Source organism: Geotrypetes seraphini, chromosome 6, assembly GCF_902459505.1.
Source record: "Geotrypetes seraphini chromosome 6, aGeoSer1.1, whole genome shotgun sequence".
NCBI lineage: Eukaryota > Metazoa > Chordata > Amphibia > Gymnophiona > Dermophiidae > Geotrypetes > Geotrypetes seraphini.
Window position 1 is genome coordinate 240,355,236 of NC_047089.1, and position 20,495 is coordinate 240,375,730.

Below are 20,495 nucleotides of genomic sequence, written 5' to 3' on the forward strand. Positions count from 1 at the left end.
AAATAGATGGCAGATAAGGGTCACGGCCCATCTAGTTTGCCCACCCTAATGACCCTCCCCTTCCTTACTCTGTGAATAGATCCCATGTGTCGATCCCATTTGGCCTTAAAATCAGGCACGCTGCTGGCCTCAATCACCTGAAGTGGAAGACTATTCTAGCGATCAACCACCCTTTCAGTGAAAAAGAATTTCCTGGTGTCACCGTGCAGTTTCCCGCCCCTGATTTTCCACGGATGCCCCCTTGGTGCCGCGGGACCCTTGAAAAAGAAGATATCCTCTTCCGCCTCGATGCGGCCCGTGAGATACTTGAACGTCTCGATCATGTCTCCCCTCTCTCTGCTTTCCTCGAGTGAGTATAGCTGCAATTTATCCAGCCGTTCCTCATACGGGAGATCCCTGAGTCCCGAGACCATCCGGGTGGCCATTCTCTGGACCGACTCCAGTCTCGGCACATCCTTGCGGTAATGCAGCCTCCAGAAGTATTAAATAAAACTATTGCAGCTTGTATGTTAGGGAGAAAAAAAAGCCTGTAATCATGGGGGCCCTTTTACTAAGCTGCAGTATAAACTGGGCTTAGCACATTCTAACATGGGGCTTTCCCACGCATTAAGCCCATTTTTAAAGCAGCTATAAAATAGGACTTTTTTGGGGGGGTTTATTGTTGCTGGTCCCACACTATTTTCTTCTATTAGCCTACGAGACCAGCATTAACCTACATTAGACAGTTAGCACACATTAATATGAATGTGCTAGCTAATTAACGCTTCCACATGGCCATTCCCCATCAATGCCATGCCCCCTCCCCCAAAAATAATAATTTTTTAAAAAGGTGCATGACAGGAGCATAAGAACATAAGAATTGCCATACTGGGACAAATTGAAGGTCCATCAAGCCCAGTATCCTGTTTCCAACCGTGGCCAACCCAGGTCCCAAGTACCTAACTTGATCCCAAGTAGTAAAATAGATTTGATGCTGCTTATCCTAGGAATAAGCAGAGGATTTCCCCAAGCCATCTCAATAATGACCTTTGGATTTCTCTTTTAGGAAATTATCCAAACCTTTTTTAAACCCTGCTAAGCTGATTTCACCACATAATCTGGCAGCTAATTCTAGAGTTTAATTACAATGTTGTGTGAAGAAATATTTTCTCCAGTTTGTTTTAAATCTACTACTTAGTAGCTTCATTGCATGCCTCCTAATCCTAGTATTTTTGGAAAGAGTAAACAAGCGATTCACATCTACCCTTTCCACTTCACTTAGTATTTTATAGACCTCTATCAGATCACCCCTGAGCCGTCTCTTCTCCAAGCTGAAGAGCCCTAGCTACTTTAGACTAGAGAATTGCACGGGGACAGAAATCCCACCCATCCCCGCCAGCATCCTCTCCGTCCCCACCAGGATCCTCTCTGTCCTCACCCGTCCCCGTCAGGATCCTCTCCGTCCCCACCCATCCCCGCAAGGAATTACCTCCATCCCCGCCCGTTCCCATAAAAAGCAGCAATTACTTCTGATAGAATCATCAATTCCACAGTTTGTTTTGTGTTTGCGCTGCTGTTTTCCTTGTGGAATCTCTTTGGTGGAACCCTTTTTTTGTTTTCTGTTCAGGTAATTAACTTATAAACCCCCTCTTTTACTAAGGCTGACGTGTCCATTATATTATATGGACGAACCCTGCTTCCAAAGCCTTCCATCCCCGTGGGAGTCCCGTTGGCCAGAGGGGGGTCCCCTTGGGAGTCCCATGGGCCAGAGGTGGGTCCCCGTGGGCCAGAGGGGGGTCCCCGTGGGAGTCCCGTGGGTTAGGGGGGATTCCCACGGGAACCCCGCAGGACCCACGGGATTCCCACGATCCCCATTCCCGTGCAGACCTCTACTTTAGACTTTCTTCATAGGGAAGTCATCCCATCCCTTTTGTTATTTTTGTCACCCTTCTCTGTACCTTTTCTAATTCCACTATATCTTTTTTGAGATATGGCGACCAAAATTGCACACAGTATTCAAGGTGAGGCCGTACCATAGAGTGATACAAGGTCATTATAACATTTTCAGCTTTGTTTTCCATTCCTTTCTTGATAATTCCTAACATTCTATTTGCCTGCTTAGCCGCCGACGCACACTGAGCTGAGGGTTTCAACTTATCCTCAACAATGACACCTAAATCCTTTTCCTGGGAAGTGACTCCTAACATAGAACCCAGAATCACGTAGCTATAGTTTGAGTTCCTCTTTGCACTTGCTCACATTAAACATCATCAGCCATTTTTATACCGTTTCCCAAGATCCTCTTGCAATTTTTCACACTCCTCTTGTGAATTAACAACTTTGTGTCATCAGAAAATTTAATTATCTTACTAGTTATTCCCATCTCTAGATCTTTGATAAATATGTTAAAAAGCAGCAGTCCCAGCACAGACCCCTGTGGGGAACCCTATTTACCCTTCTCCATTCAGAATATTGACCAGTTCTTAATCCATAACAGGACATTATCTTCTATCCCATGACTTTCTAATTTCCTCAGAAGTCTTTGATGAGGTACTTTGTCAAAAGCCTTTTGAAAATACAAATTCACAATATCAACTGGCTCACCTTTATCCACATGTTTATGCACCCCTTCAAAGAAATGCAGTAGATTAGTGAGGCAAGATTTCCCTTGACTAAATCCATGTTGATTTTTTTTTCTTATTAATCCATGCTTATGTATATGTTCTGTTACCTTATTTTGAGTGGCCTTGGACCCAAATGGGCAGGTACAGAAACCCCAATCTGTGCCTGGCATCTCCCCTCACCCCATACTCAGCAATTCAGGCTGTTCAACATGCAGGTGGTATCCTTGCTGTAAGATCCGAGCTTTGGGGACTTCTTATTTCAAATGGTGATCTACGAAGTCAGACAGTGGCTTCAAAATGGAGCCAATGCCAGATACTATCGGGCGTCCTAGAGGATCCATAACGTTCTTGTGTATTTTAGGCATTAAATAAAATACTGGTATAATTGGGTGATTTTGATTTAGAAATCTAAATTCCTTAAATGGAATGATAAGCCTGCTCCAGTGCTTGAAAAGGTGAAGGGTCACTGTCCCTGATGGGCGATTTTTCTTCCTCTGTTGTCCTTCACTGTCTTTGCCTCCGATGCCCTCGTTGCTTTTTTTTCTAGTAGTTACACCTTGTATTAGTGTGGGGGGCTCCTATGGGAGGCATCGCCTCTGTTTCTGCATCTTTTGTTTGTAATGGACAACTTTTGATTCCTTGTTGTTTGCTGTTGCGCCCTGTCGGATGGTGTATTTTTCACTGCTAATAAACATAATTAAAAAAAAAAAAAAAGAATCATCTAATATAATAAAAGGCTACTCGTGCATGCGCACTCCCATCTGCGTGCATCCATTTTCCGTGAGATGTAGGGCATTGCAGGTAGGAGTGCGCATGCGCGCGAAGCTAGCTCTCTCTCTCTCTCCCTCCCCTCCCAGGCGGATGTCGGCCGTGGCGGCTGCTGGCCGCCCGAAGCTCTCTCTCTCTCTCTCCCTGCTCTCCACCTCGCGCAAACCTAAATCCAGGGAAAACGGCACTACTGGTAGAAGTTTATTTTTAAGATTAAAGGTGCTGCGGCAGCTCCTCTCACGAGCCACACCTGCGTAGGAGAAGGCTTCCGACACAGGCAGCAATCTTGAGAGGAACTGCGGCGGCAACTTTAAACTTAAAAATAAACTTCTTCCGGTATTGCCATTTTTCCTGCTGTGCCCTCTCGATCTCCTTAACCACAGTGAGTGCGATGGTAGGCCAGACCGTGGGAAGCAAAGGGGAGGGGGGGTTGGGGGAAATGCTGCTGCACAGGGATCTGTAGGGGAAGGTAAATACCGTTGCTGCTGCTCAGAAAAGTGGATGGAGAGGGAAATACTGCTGCTGTTGCTGCACAGGGAAGTGAGGTTGGGGGAGGGAAATGCTGCTGCACAGGGAAATGAAGGGGGAGGGAATGTTACATATGGAACCGGGAGAGAGACAGATAGAAATAAAGACAGACAGACAGCGGGAGGGAGGGAGGCAGAAAGAAAGAAAGGAAGAAAGACACAGGAGCAGGAAAAGGGACAGAAAGACAGACAGAGAAAGGGGGTCAGGGAGAGAGAAATACAGCAGGAGGTAGAGAGAGAGAAAGAAAGAAAGACAGATAGACATCTATTCTAGCACCCGTTAATGTTAACGGGCTTAAAGACTAGTGTGTATATAATCATTCAGATGGCTGGTTGGAGCTTCTGTTAACTCACGGTAACATCAAGTATCTGGCAACTGATGACTAGCTTCTGCCACATATTTAGAATCCAGAATCACAATGCCGTCCCCCTTGTCAGCGGGGCAGATAGCTGAAGTATCTTGCTAGATGTTGCTGCTTGCTCATGTTACATTGGAACCTATGTGGATGAGATTCAATATCAATGATCTCTCTTTCTACCAGATGTTGAAAGACTTCAAAATGGGGAATCCATCAGCCCTGGTGGATTCCGTGACAAGGGTCTGCGCAAACAATCATGTGAAACTGTGGAGGTGTCATCCTTGAAAAATAATGCTAAATTATATTTCCAAAAGAATTTGTACAAACTGACCCTGGTGCTCAGAGGATTATATTTACTTTGAGGTACAGATGATAGCCCCTTGGCTAACACATATAATTCAGCTTGTCCCAGGACCCATCCTGAGAGGTTGAAAATATTTGATGAACTTACTGTGGATGTCGTACATGCTGTTTCTCCTTGGCTTGTCGACCCTCGCCCTCTCTTTCAGGTACCACCATTGGAAAATTTCGAGTTTGTACAAGCTGTGTAATAGACCCTTGACTGGACACCCTTTTCTTTCCATCCGTGGACTCTCCAGATGATCGAGTCCCTGGTGAGCCAGCTAAAGTCAAAGCCACCATGTTTTTCCCAATTCTAACTTTACTCCCACATTTAATATGGGCTGTGCTATGGAAAATATGTGCTTTAACCCTTTCAGGACCAAGGGACATATTTGTCCCTTAACTTTAAAATCCTATAAATTTTGATTGGGATAGTCTACAGTTCTAAATTTGATATGTACGGATTCCATATGATACTGCCTTTATGTAAACAAACTGGTTCCGACATTCATTCATTAGTGTCGTTGCCAGATTGACGAGAAGATTCACTTGCCACACTGTCCATAAGCCAGAAGTTTTTACCATAAAAATGTCGTCAAAACCACAAAAATTGGCCTACGATCCTTATGGTCCTGAAAGGGTTAAGTGTGGAACAGTAGAGCAGGCCTAATTGTTAGAGAAGTGGACTGAGAGTCTGTGGAGTCTGGTTCAAATCCCATTACAGCTCCTTGTGATCTTGGGCAAGCCCCTTAACCTTCCATAGCCTCAAGTACAAACTTAGGGACCCTTTCACTGACCCCCCCTTTTATGAAGCCACATTAATGGCGCCAGCCGTGACGCTAAGAGAATTCCTATGAGTGTCGGAAGTTTTACTGCTGCAGCTGGCGATAAAAAATAGTAACGCAACTTCATAAAAGAAGGAGTGGGGGGAGGGGGGGGAAATAAGTGCATTAGGTGCTAACGCAAGCCTGTTCTTCTTTAGGTGTCATCAACTCGTGCTCAAGTCCTAGCGATTTGCTAGAAGTCCATGCTTGAGTCCTAGCAAGCCTAATGCAGGAAAAATGGACTAATGTGAGATACCATAAAGCATTCCATGCTAGTTTTGCCATTTACATTTTTTTTTAAGGGTGTGTGTCAGGGTCAAGAATGGGCATTATATTACCACATGCTAACTGTTAATACATGAGCCCTTTCCACCTCCAAAATAGGTGGTAGTATCTTCCTGCAGCAATTTTTGTAAATGTAATGTAATGTAATTTATTTCTTATATACCGCTACATCCGTTAGGTTCTAAGCGGTTTACAGAAAATATACATTAAGATTAGAAATAAGAAAGGTACTTGAAAAATTCCCTTACTGTCCCGAAGGCTCACAATCTAACTAAAGTACCTGGAGGGTAATAGAGAAGTGAAAAGTAGAGTTAGAGGAAAAATAAAAATAAAATAAACATTTTAACAAGACAGCATTGATCTAAATACTTTGGAAGGTAGAAGAGAGGAGAGAAAGGAATAGAAGCAGAAGGGGGAAATTTAAATGATAGAAATAGAACAAAACAAAGACAAAAGGCAAAACAATAGATAAGATTAAAGATAAATCATAAGCTGGAAAGAAAAATAAAATAAAACTTTGTCTTCAATCCACGGTTTCAGCGTCAGTGATGAAGTGGAGCAAGTAAGTTTAGGAGGAGCGATTGACGTTTCCAGAAAGGGCTTCTTCAGGGAAGAGACTTGGCCGACAGTCCCAGGATGCCTATGTCTCCTCCCCTGAGATGTTCTCCCATCCATGCATTCCCTCCCAGACACACTGCCCGTGCCCCAGCCGCTCCAAAGAGGCTGCCCCAGATGAGGCCCACGGTGAATGCAGGATTCTCTCCTCTGCAAATGACTGCGTGCTAATGTTAACATTTATACATAACCAAATATGGAAAAAATAGGAAATAGCCCTCTTTCACGGCTACAGAAAAAATGACCTGAGTGCACAAGAAAGACCTATGGGGCACGCTAAGGCTACTTCTTACAACAGCTTAGTAAAAAGACAGATTGTATAGAAAAATATCTACTGAAACTGAATGTATACTACTTCAATAACTTTCAGACCTACAGCTGCTATATAATAAAATTAAATTAAAAATACAGTAGAGCACTTTCCAATCCAAGTGAGATTGCTAAACTTATAGGGCTGATTTTTAATCCCCCTTCTAGAAATGAGTCAAAGTTTTTAACTTTCATTTACTTCTACTTAACTGAGTAATAAATTCAATGATAAAAAAAGATCATTCACGGCATCCTTCCGCCCCTACTCCCTCTATCCTTCCTCGCCCCGACACCAACTACCACCAGATCTGCCCACAGACATAAACTATCCTTCCCCTCTCTACACGGCATCCTCCACGCAGGTAAACTGGGCAGATCCCTCCTCTCCAAAATCACCGGCCTCTGGAACGACCTCACTGTCCCGCTGCGGAACCTGGACTCCCTCCAACTATTCCAAAAACAACTGAAAACCTGGCTTTTCTCTAACATATAACATCTCTTCTCCTGATTACATCCCCTCTTTTTATGCTTTGTAAACTCTTTCTCTTCTCTCTTCCCATATTTTTTAAACTCTGTAAACCGTGTCGAGCTCCACTTCAGTATATAAACCTAAGGCTTAGTTTAGTTTAGTTAATAAAGCATTTTCCTTACATAAAGCATGTAAAAGTGTGCACTCAATATATACAAAAAATTGTACCAAAAAGATATGGGAGGAGAGTGAGGCATAGTGGTTAGATCTACAGCCTCAGCACTCTGAGGTTGTGGGTTCAAACCCCTTGCTGCTCCTTGTGACCATGGGCAACTCACATACCCTTCCCCCTTTTACTAAGCTGCAAAAGAGGTTTCTACCGCAGCTCGGATCACTAATTGCTCCGATGCTGTTCCAATGCTCGTAGAATTCCTATGAGTGTTGGAGAATTTAGCGCCCTGGGCTGTGGTAGAAACCTCTACCAAGGCTTAGAAAAAAAAAGGGGGGGGAGGGGTTAAAGCTCCACTGCCCCAGGTACATTAGATAGACTGTGAACCCACTGGGAGAGATAAGGAAAATGCTTGAGTACCTGATTGGAATTGGGATTTGATACTGCTTGGACAAGATATATTAAGGCCCTCTTTTACTAAGGTGTGCTAATTGATTTAGCGCACGCTAAACACCAACATGTGCATGTTAGTCTATGGACATGTTAGCATTTAGCGCATGCTAATTCAATTAGCGCACCTTAGGGCTCCTTTTACAAAGCCGCGCTAGTGGTTTAACGCATGTAATAGCGTACGCTAAAACCGCCGGACGCACTAGCCGCTACTGCCTCCTCTTGAGCAGGCGGTAGTTTTTCAGCCAGCACGGGGGTTAGCGCATGATGAAAAGTCGCGCGCGTTAACCCCGCTAGCGCGGCTTTGTAAAAGGAGCCCTTAGTAAAAGAGGGGGTAAGTTGTTTACAAAGTATATGCAAGCATTCCTGGCACAACAGTTTGAGGTGGAAGAGTTGCAGTGTACATGTATAGTGTACATGTACATGTATATGTAGTGTACATGTATATGTATATGTAATTGCCCACAAGACAATTTATTCCACCACCCCCTCCTACATAAAATCCAAGCTTCCCATCTACACCCCCACTCGCACCCTCCGCTCAAAATCGGAGATACGCCTATGCACCCCCCCCCGGAAGGTCCCTCCTCACAGAAACTGCCCGCAAACGGTCCTACAGCCACTTCATTCCACACCTCTGGAACCAACTCCCCCCTCAACTCAGACAACAGAACTCATTATTAACATTCCGCAAATTGATAAAGACCCTCCTCTTCAACTAAAGATCACCCTCTGTCTTCTCCCCCCCTTAAACCCCCTCTCTCCTCTCTCCCCTGCCTATCTTCTCCCTAAATTTCAATATAGACCTCTCTTAGTCCTTACACTGACAAACTATATCTAAACTCATAGAACTGTTCTTAAACTAAACTACTTATATTTAAAGTCTACTCTAAATTTGCTTATTCTCCCTTTATTTAAATTACATCACATTCTTGTAGTCCAAACATTTAAACCTGTTGTACTTCTTATATGTCAAATTACTCTCCATTGTGTATGTTCACTTGTAGACCGTTCTGAGCTACTGGGAGGACGGGATAAAAATCTAAATAAATAAATAAATAAATATAGTGTACATGTATAGTGTACATGTATATGTATAGTGTATTCTACAAAATACATATACAAAAATTATATCTTTGTTCAATCAATAACTGAACTCTTTCCGTGAAGTACTAAACTGACTAAATCTCCTCTTACTTCTAACCCTAACCTAATGTTCTACCCTACCTATCACAAATCCCCTTTCTTCCCTCTGGGAAACAGCAAAATGTAACTTTTATTTCCCAATGTTCTTTCCTATGTGTATATTAGTACGTCTGTATTGTCAGTTTGTCACAGCCCCTTGAAATTTTTTATGCTAAATAATTTGTCTCATTGTCTTATGCTATAATTTTTTTATTATGTAATTCGCTTAGTATTTAATAAGCGAACTATCAAATTCAAATAAACTTGAAACTTGAACCATAAAACTACAGCACTACAACCCAAAAATATTTTATGACAAAAAAAGCCTAATTTGTGCTATTTTTCTATTTTCCAATACTATTACAGAGCAAATAGCACACGAACCATCCATTAATCATTCATTCATTGCATAATCGTACTCAAAAAATTGACTTATATAATCTCAAAGTTGGAAAAAAATCAAGCTCAACCAACTGTTCATGAATTTGTTAGGCTAAATGCCAAATAGCAGTCATCACCACTTGAGTGGCTGTAGTCTAAAGTTTAGAAAACCCAAAAAAAGTTATCTTAGATGATATTAAAAATGTGGCTTAAGGAATGTTACTCCTAGCTGCAATTCATTAAGTGAAGCAGAAAAAAAGAAGATTCACTGGTTTTCTATTGGTGGGAATCACATGTATGAGTATATTGCTCATGGGTTAATATCGCTGCAATTAATTATGATTGCTATCTTTCTCAAATCCAACAAATGTATGAATTTTTGCTGTTAAATCTTATAACAAATATATAAACTAACAAGATTTTTAAATGGCTTATAGCTGTTTTTGTTTTGAGTTTAGTTTTTCCAGAAGAAGCCCTTTCATGTGCAAAGACATTATTGACTAAGGTTAAAGATATACCCCCTCCCCCCTTTTACTAAACCGTGAAAGTGGTTATTAGAGCAGGGAGCTGTGCTGAATGCTCCGCGCTGCTCCCGATGCTCATAGAGTTCCTATGAGCGTCGGGAGCAGCACGGAGCATTCAGCGTGGCTCCCTGTGCTAATAACCACTATTGCAGTTTAGTAAAAGCGGGGGATAGTCTTTGAAAATGTATTTACACTACTCCCTCCGTATTCGCAGTTTCAACAATCCCGGTTTCGATTATTCACGGTTTTTAGCTTGCTGGTGCCTCCTCCCAAATTACATCAGCTTGCATAGAGAAATCACTGAATCCCAGCACTTTCTTCACCGTGTTTTGCCTCTCCTTCAGGAACAGGCCAGGTCTCCCACCATGTTATTCGTGGTTTCACCATATTCACGATGGTTTTTAATTGAAAACAGTGAATAACATATGAAAAAGTTATTTGCGGGTTTTCTGTATTCTCGGGTCTATTAATCCCCTATCACAGCGAATATGGATGGAGAAGTGTACTTTTCAAAAATTATGTGGACTAAATTTTGGAGTTGTAAATATTCAACATTTTCTGCTCTATCCACTGGATTACAATTGGAAGTATTATATATATATATATATATAAAACATTCAATTGTAAATATTATTAAAAAAAAAAAAAAAGAATAAGCTAGTCCACATCAAAATAAAAAGGAAAATATCTTTAAAAAAACAACAACAACCAAAAGGACAGACGGCTCCTTTTACAAAGTCAAAGTAGCCCTTCTCCTGTAACAAATGCACTGAAGTCCATTCAATTCCTTTAGGCATCGGTGCATTTGCCATGGAAAAATCGTTACCATGGCTTCACAAAAGGGGTCCAGAATTTGTCCACACTACAAGAGCCAAATTCTAAAACCCAATTACCGCCAACATTATTATATTTTTTATCTAACAAAAAAAAATTTCTAATTGAGGTAGATCACAGAAAACAAACATATTATCTTCATAAGTAATCATACCATGACAAGGAAATAATTTTTTTAAAAATAGGATGCAGCCAGGGCAAGCACTTATGACCTATATTCTATAAACTGCTTTCTCATTAATTGTGTTGCCCTGGAAACATCTGAGAAGATACGGATATTATGACCACAGAACTTCTCATGCTTCTTAGAGAAGTAAAGTTTCATAATACAATACAATTTTTATTTGTATACTGCCAATACCTCCATGAAGTTCACAGCGGTTTATTTAAGTAAATATGGTGATACAAATTAAAAATTAATGCTACAATATTTAGGACTTATTAGTAACAAATTCATGAAATAGATACGTCTTGAGGTCTTTTTTGAAACATTTTAAATTAGATTGCTGGTTAATATTAGTTAATAATGCTTTCCATAGATTTGCTGCTTGACATGGCCATGTGGAGTTAGAAGTTCTATTGTATCTAATGTTCCTAATGACTGGATACTAAAAAGTATCATTGTTTCTTAGGTTCAAAGATAGATTATTAGAAAATTTAATGAGATGTGGCACATAATCAGGAGTTTCTCCAAGCCGTATTTTAAATAGAATACAATAGAACTTATTTTCTCCCTTCTACAGGTAGCCAGAGTAGTTCACATAAATAAGGTGTAATCTTATCACTTTTCTTCAATCTCCAGCCACCGCAAGGGAAAGAGTTGGCCGTCGTGGGAGACCAACTCCGCCCCCAACAGCCCTTGCTGAGCCGTTCTTCAAACCTGTAAAACTGCTATCTTTCCTGCTCAGCCCTTCTTCGGCTCCAGCCACCGCAAGGGAAAGAATTGGCCGACGTAGGAGACCAACTCCGCCCCCTACAGCCCCTGCTGAACAGTCCGCTGCCTCCACTCTGCCTGCCTGGCTTAAGTCTCCCATGTTCAAATTCCATCGTGATCTATACAGTTTACTTGATTGCATTATAAAGGCTCTTACCCAATTAGCCATCGCTAAGCCCCTCCACTGGAATTTGTCCAGTTACTAGTCTCTGCCCATTGCTAAGGCCCTTTTCTGACAAAAAAAACCCCCCACCATGAAGCCACCCCTTTGGGTCCTTATACTCCTGCTCTGCTCATCTCTCAACACCTCCCTCTGCCTGAACCCTCCCTCTCCCAACCTGCTCAACTCCTCAAATAGTCACAATTCTGGCCCTGGCACCAGAATCCTCACCCTGACGCGCCCCAGGAATCACCCCACCAGAAACCCCCCCCCCCCGCAAAGTCAATCCCATGCCTGTCCCCCATGCTAACCTCCCCTGCCATGCCTCTAACTCTCTCACCCCTGTAGCGACCCTTTACTGCAACGCCAGATCCGTATGCAATAAAATTCAAATTCTGAAGGACCTCCTTGAGGACCTTGATCCTGGATTCCTGTGCATCACAGAATCATGGATCTCAAAAGACGACCTCTTCACACAAAATGAACTCTGCACCCATGGCTACCAAGGCCTCTTTTCACCCAGAATCAACCGCAAAGGAGGTGGCCTGGCACTCCTCTACAAATCCTTCTTTGATGTCCAGCTCCTCGAGAGAGGCACCCACGCTTCATTAGAATATATGCTAGCCTCAATCAATGATGAGCTCCGTCCTCACCCACTGGGCATCCTTAAACTCAAGTTAAAATCATGCAACTGCATCCTGGACCCATTTCCCTCCTACCTATTTGAGAAAATCCCTGCACAGGCCATCACATCTCTTACCAAACTCATAAATTCTGCCCTATTATCAGGCCTATTCTCCACTGAAATGGGACACATCGCATTGACCCCTTTACTGAAAAAAGCTAACCTAGACCCCTCCATGCCATCCAACTACCGTCCAATAGCAAATATCCCTCTCCTCACCAAACTGCTCGAGTCTATCATATCTACCCAGCTCTCTTCCTACTTAGAAAGATTCTCCATCCTCTTACCTTACCAATATGGCTTCAGACCCAACTTCTGCACTGAATCCCTATTGGCCTCTCTAATCTCTAAGGTTCAGCAACTGCATTCTCGTAACAAGTTTGCTGTCCTTCTACAATTCGACCTCTCCGCAGCTTTTGACGTTGTCCACCACGACATTCTAATTTTCCAACTCTCCAAGATAGGCATTAGCTCCATAGTTCTTGATTGGTTCTCCAAATTCTTGCGCTCCCGCTCTTACATGGTTAACATGAGCGGCACCTCATCCTCCCCCTGGACCCCGACTTTTGGTGTCCCACAAGGCTCACCCCTCTCCCCAATCCTCTTTAACATTTACATGTCCTCCCTGAAACTACTCCAACTATCCCCCCTTGAAACTCTTTACACTTACGCTGATGACATCCTCGTCCTCCTTGAGACTGACTCGAACCTCACTAACCTCTCCACGAACATATCCTCATGCATAAAGAACCTCCAATCCTGGGCATTCACAATGCATATGAAACTAAACGAGTCCAAAACAAAACTCCTTTGGCTCGGCCCAAAATTAGACCATCTACCTTCCTCCATCCCATTGTCCCCCCATTACAGCTTGAGTTCTCAAGCAAAGTTCTGGGTGTCACCTTAGACTCTTCTCTATCCTTCAACGAACATCTCCAATCCCTGGTGAAGAAATGCTTCTTCAGCCTTCACATGCTAAGGAAAGTCAGACCCTATTTTCACCAAAAACACTTCGCAGTCCTAGTACAATCTCCAGATTGGATTATTGCAATTCTATCTACCTCAGCCTAACCAAGAAAAGCCTCCACAGACTTCAGCGGATTCAGAACGCCGTAGCTAAGCTTGTTTTCGCGAAAAGCAAATTTGATCACGTCTCACCACTCCTGTCTAAGCTCCATTGGCTCCCAGTAATCCCCAGGATCCACTTCAAATGTGCGTGTCTGGCCTACAAGTTCCTACATGGCATCCTTCCTGCCGTTATCCCTCTATCCTGGAACTCCCCAACCCCTACTTCCTCCAGATCCTCCCAAATTTTTAAACTATCCTTCCCTTCCATAAAAGGTATTTCCCATGTAGGCAAACTTGGGTCATCCCTCCCCTTTAGAATCACTGAGATCTGGAATAACCTCACCTCCCCACTCTGAACCTCAAGCTCCCTCCAACTCTTCCGCAAACACCTAAAAACCTGGCTATTCTCAAAACTGTAACATTTCCCCCCTCTTAGGCCTCTCACCTTCCCCCTTAACACCTAACTCTTTAATCTCTCCACTGTAGTTCCTCTCTCATCCTTCTTCCTGTAAACCGTGCCGAGCTCCGCATTCGTGGAGATGGTGTGGTATATAAACCCAAGGATTAGTTTAGTTTAGTTTAATCTAATGGCTGTATTCTATGGCATGTGGAGGGTTTTTAAAATTATAAATTTAGGGCAAAAGATGACATTGCAATAGTCCAGTTGAGAAAAAAAACTAAAGATTGTATTCAAGACAATATACATTAGGTATAAGAACATAAGCAGTGCCTCTGCTGGGTCAGACCAGAGGTCCATCATGCCCAGCAGTCCGCTCACGCGGCGGCCCATCAGGTCCAGGACCTGTATAGTAATCCTCTATCTATAGTCTTCTATCCCCTTTTCCTTCAGGAAATTGTCTAATCCCTTCTTGAACTCCAATACCGTACCCTGTCCTATCACTCCCTCTGGAAGCGTGTTCCAGGTGTCCACCACCCGTTGGGTGAAGAAGAACTTCCTAGCATTGGTTCTGAATCTGTCCCCTTTTAATTTTTCTGAATGCCCTCTCGTTCTTGTAGTTTTCGAAAGTTTGAAGAATCTGTCCCTCTCCACTTTCTCTACGCCCTTCATGATCTTGTAAGTCTCTATCATGTCCCCTCTAAGCCTCCGCTTTTCCAGGGAAAAAAAGCCTCAGTTTTGTTAGCTGAAAAGGAGGGGGAGATGGGGTAATTATGTTGCTGTGTATGGGTTAGATTCACTAGGTGGAAGGGGGGTCCAGTCAACTGAACAGTGTGATCTTAGAAACTGAATAGAAATGAGTTAAGTCAACTTCAATAGCATTTTGTAGGTTGAAACTTTCAGCAGTTGGAATGCACGTTGAATCATTCTTTAAAAGGCCTTCACCTAAAAAAAAACCAAGTGTCAAGTGGTCCAATATTAAAAATCATCTCCACTCAACCTCCTCCAAATTGAATAAAAATTTGTGTGGATGATCCCCAAAGCCTCAAATTAAACCATGTAAAATTATTCAGCTGGATCTCCATTGGTTTGAGACCCAGAGGCTGTCAAATGTAGGTCAGTCTTGGAGTTCTGTGCTCTGTGTAAAACAAAATGGCAACTTTGTTCAGCCACTACAGCCAAACAAAGCCTTCAAGAGAATTGAAATTTTAAGGATTAATAGAATCTAACCTAATCAGGATTTCTTAATCGCTCTTTTCCAGTACAGGTTCAAGGTGATTTACAGGATAAGAGGCCCATGAAACAGCATGGGGAAAAGTTATAGAGATAAAGGTTATACAATTTCAGGGGGAAAGAATACAACACATTAAGAGGGAGGGTTATATAGTTGCAAGGGGGTTACATTGTAGCAGGGTTACATTGTTGCAGGAGGGAAGCGATTGAAATACACCTGCGATGCAGAATATTGCAGACCCTGGACTCTATTGTGGTCGACTTGCTGCAGTCCAGAAACCAAGCCGGAGGCGGGCAAAAGAGGAACAAGTGTTCGATGAAATTTGAGTCCACTCCTGACAAAACTGTAGAAGACAACCTGCAAGGGAGGAAGCCACGCCCTGGCGACATTGGTGTTTTCTTCTCTTTTTTGGGAGTCGTAGCCACTGCACAGGAATCTGAGGATGGCTGGAATTGGAACCGTGGTAATGTGGGCATAGCCCTGGAAATGTTTCTAGGAGGAAAAACCTGAGTATCCCCGATGACACCTGTGGGAGGAACAAAGAGAACGATGATCACCTCCCGACGTCAAGTGAAACTGGTGAAAAGGCCCACCCCACAACCATGGCAGGGCTTAGTTGATGTACATGCATCACGTCAAAAGAGTCCACAGACTCGGACTGCAGGCGTACTGTGCCATACTCCAGAACAGCCTCTGGGCAAAATTTTCTTCGGAAGGCATGGACCCAAGTCGGCTCCCCAGCTTAAGAGGACACAGAGGAGGCGAAGTATGAAGCTCCTGCCCCCTTCCCTGGTGCACGCGCTACACAATCGCTGATCCGGTGCCCGTCCAGTGCAATCAATGTCCACATTCAATAGATTAGGGGCTGGTGAGTCCATCCCAATCGATTTTGAGTCAAATCAAGGGGGGTTTGAGGCAAAAATAAAAGTTAGATAAAAAGATCGATTAAAAAAAAAAAAAAAACCCCAGCAAAAATAAGCAAAATCTGAAAATAAAAAAATAGCAATTTGGGGTCTGGGGAGGTGGGGGACCTGAACCCTACCCTCAGAAACTGTGAAAAATGACTTAAATCGTTTTACAAGCCACCCCTGAAGTTCCCATAAGAAATAGCGGTGGTACTCAGAGTCCCTGTAGTCCCATACCTGGCAGCGATTTTAACAGCAGCTGAATGGAGGGAAAGAACTTTCTGCCTCAGAAACTTCTCCAAATGACCAGAGTGAAAGATCTTCGGACTGCCAGCCGGCTGGACACCTACTATGACCTCTGCCCCCAGGGATCTTTGTCCATGCGGTCAGGGGCGGGAAAGGCAGCCTACGCCTTGAAACCCAGGTGGGTTTCGCTCCAGACGCACACAGCCTGTGCTTGAAACCTGTGACAAGGTCACCAGCCAGCAGACTCCCAGAGGAAGGGACCCCAAATCTATAAATAGTGGCACACAGCAGGCTGGTTCCACAGATCCACCAGAGCTTCTCTGTGAAGCTGCGTCCCTTCCTCAGACAGGGGACCACCGAGAAAGGGTCTCAAGGCACTAAAGCCACTGAGAAATGAACTTTAAGTAAAAAAGAAATAGAAGCAGAGCAACTGCAAAAGACTTCTGCATGGACTGCTTATTAAAGTGAAACTGGATTTGTTACCAGCTCTCAGGCTAAGGGGGTGTAGCATGTGCTCAGAAAAATTGTGGATTTCTGCAATATCCGGACCGCGGGTAGGGATAGAACACCTAGGGCTCCTTTTATCAAGGTGCGCTAAGGGGGTTAGCGTGTCGGACATTTCATCACGCGCTAACCCTCGTGGCAAGCCAAAATACTAACGCCTCGTCAATGGAGGCACTAGCAACTAGTGCGGCAGGCGGTTTCAACACGCAGTATTCCGCGCGTTAAGCCCCTACCGCGCCTTGATAAAAGGACCCCCCTAGTGTATGGAATCCAGAAGGGATGTAACAGAATCCTCATTGCTTCTGACCTGTATTTCAATTCAAGTCATAACTGTACCAGCAGTCATGGCATATGACTTCCACATAGGATTTGCATAAGAGGCTTTGCAGTCAATTGAAAGCAAAGATATAATTACACAAAGAAATTATATTAGTGCTTTATACAAATTGTGGCCATTTTATGGGTGCAAATATCTCAACTGTACGTCATCCAATTTTTTGTTTTTATATCACTTGAAAGAATGTCTTTAGCCATTCTGTTTCATATTTGACCTGGCCTTGCTTTGGCCAGAAGTTAGGTCTCAAATGCATGAATTATTCACATCCGTATACATGCAGTTGTAAAAATAATAATAATAACTTTATTTTTCTATACCTCCATAATCAGGCGACTTCTAGGCGGTAAGGGTATCTTTGGCATCCTATTGTATATGCAAATGAGCTAGAGGTATGAAATTGCATGATGCAGCTAAGCTTGTTGGGCTTGCCATGCTAACTCAAGCTACAGCATTTACTGCTTTCACATATTCTTATAAATGGCCCATCAAAATGGACATTTACAGTAGTTGTTGATGACTCATTGTAAGTTCAATAAAGGTTCCTAGCTGCACATCTCGAATTTTAATAAAATTTAGTGGCATAGTAGCCTATGGCCCAAAATCTAACTGTCCAATTTATTAGATATCACTGTGCTTTGATTACAAATTAATATAGTCGACATAATCTTATGATTCAAAATTAACATCCACAAGGCCCTGCTCGATCCTTTCATTGGCTCATTAAAAAAAGATACTGTGTGGATTTCAGAGGAACATATAGTTCTTGAAGCTCCAATGACAATGATAACCTCAACAGGAAGGCAATACAGCTATTCATGACAAATTCAAGGTATTGTATTCAGGCTAGCTGCATGATGAGCAGCATTTAAAGTGATAATGAAGCACGATTTGTCCTTGAAATGATTACTCTTTCCTCATTATACTGTTCTTTGATTCTAATAAAAATTTAGTTATTAGAAAGCCACAAATTTTGATTCAATTTCTCTCATTATTCCAGTCTACATCTCCAACATATTTTAACATTAACCCCCTCTTCTACGAAACTGCGCTAGTTCCTATGAGAGTTGGGAGCAGCGTGGGCCATTCAGCACGGCTCTCTGCACTACAAAACGCTAGCGCGGTTTCGTAGAAGAGGGGATAAATGTGGGTTGAAATCTTGGTGAACTTTCAGGCCTATTTTAAGGCTACTGGGCCGATTCCGATTGGCCCAGGCGCCTCAGGCCCCACTTGTAGGCAGGGTTTGAGCCACCTAGGCCAATCAGGTCCTAAGGCCAGCCATTTGAGGGATGGCTGGCCTGCCGGACGGATCGACTTGGCACCCGTCTGTCTGGCCAACTTCTACAGGTATGGGGAGGGGGATTGGGGGTGGGGGGTTGAGGGGTCGGTGGGGGGGGGCAATCAGGGGGGCAATCGGGGAAGGGGGGTGCGTCGAGGGCAGGAGGGCCTGGGATCCCTCCTGCCCAGATCTTAGTGGGGGTGGGGGCTTCGCCTGGCCAGGAGGGCTTGGTCTCTCTCCTGGCCTGGTTGTAATAGGCGGGGGGGGGGGGGGGGTCACGGCTCGCCGGGGCAGGAGGGCTTGGGCTCCCTCTTGCCCCAATTGTTGTAGGGAGTCGCGGCTCGCTCTTGCCCCAATGTTGTCGGGGGTGGGGGTGGGGTGGATTCTGTAATCGGTGTAGTTTTTGACAGATACAGTTACAGAATTCAGCTTTTAGGTGAAGGACTGGCTCTTTCTTCACCTAAAAGCCCTTGTTTTGGGCGTTTGAGACTTTTTTAGGTTGATGATATGGTGTAAGTTTAGACGTAGAGGTGATCTGGGTGTTTAAACAGCTGAACGTAGAGGCAGGCCATTATATTTTTTTTTAATGTTCTTTTGGATGGTTTTTTTTTTTTTATAATGGACATTTTTCCTGCTTCTACTTTCAACGTTTAGGGCCTTAGGCCAAAAGGGGGCTTAGACATTTTTTTTTTTGATCATGCCCCTCCACATGTTTTAGGGCAGTAACTGATTGGCCTTAATCTCTTCCAGTTCCTAAAATCTGAGCCCTGTTGTGTTTTCTGTTTAGGAGCTATGTTGTGTCAAATATCTGCCTGTGCATTCCACAACAAACTCTTCATCAACTTTGTGATACCCCCATAATACATCAAAAACATGCAATGATGAGTGGTATATTTAGATTCAGCACAAAAGGTTGTATACTAGAAATATGACTTTTAGTTTGGTCAAGCAACTACCCTTTCCATAACCTGAACCAAAAGTTGACATTTTTTCACTATTTTCTTATGGAATGAAAAAAGTGGCTCCAATAACAAGGCCCCTAACTTTGGAAGAAGTTGAGATCCTGCTTTAAGACTGTGCACATATTCATTGCATGTCCTATTGTATTTCCAGTAAAAGTTTCATCAACTTCTGAGATGGTCAAGTGGGGAGGCCTAGACCACTTGCCATGGAATGGCTCAAATGTAACATTACAGTTAAAGTTCAACAGAAACAATAACATCTATTAATTAGTTAAGCTTCAAAACAAAATATATTTACTGAATGTTAATCTCTTTGCTTTTTTCCATTTCTGCTACCTACATTGTTTTCTTTTTCCTCCTCCATTGACTTGACTAACTTAACCAGATATTTATTGCCTTTTCATACTACCTTCCTGTGTCTTTTCGATACTAGACTTTTGATGGGACTTCAACATTATCACTCATTATTTTGAAGTCAATTCTCCTGACGTTCAGGACCCTAGTCTTACTACAGCCTGAACTCAAATTGAACCACACAGAACATTGATCACTAGAACCTCATTTTTCCCTCACCACGAAATAAGTAACACACTCCCTTTTTTTCAATACCAGATTGAATTCAGCCTTCCATTGATTGGTCTCTTCAGTTAGTTGCCTGATGAACTAGAGAGCTGCGCGGGGACAGAAATCCCACCCATCCCCGCTCGTCCCCACCAGGATCCTCTCCATCCCCGCCAGCATCCTTTCCGTCCCCACCCGTCCCCGTCAGGATCCTCTCCGTCCCCATCCATCCCCGCAAGAAATTACCTCCATCCCCGCCCGTCCCCATAAAAAGCAGCAATTACTTCTGACAGGATCATCAATTCCAGTTTCTTTTGTGTTTGTGCTGCTGTTTTCCTTGTAGAATCTCTTTGGTGGAACCTTTTTTTTGTTTTCTGTTCAGGTAATTAACTTATAAACCCCCTCTTTTACTAAGGTTGACGTGTCCATTATATTATATGGACGAACCCTGCTTCCAAAGCCTTCCATCCCCGTGGGAGTCCCGTTGGCTAGAGGGGGTCCCCGTGGGAGTCTCATGGGCCAGAGAGGGGTCCCCATGGGAGTCCCGTGGGTTAGGGGGGATTCCCGCAGGATTCCCGTGAT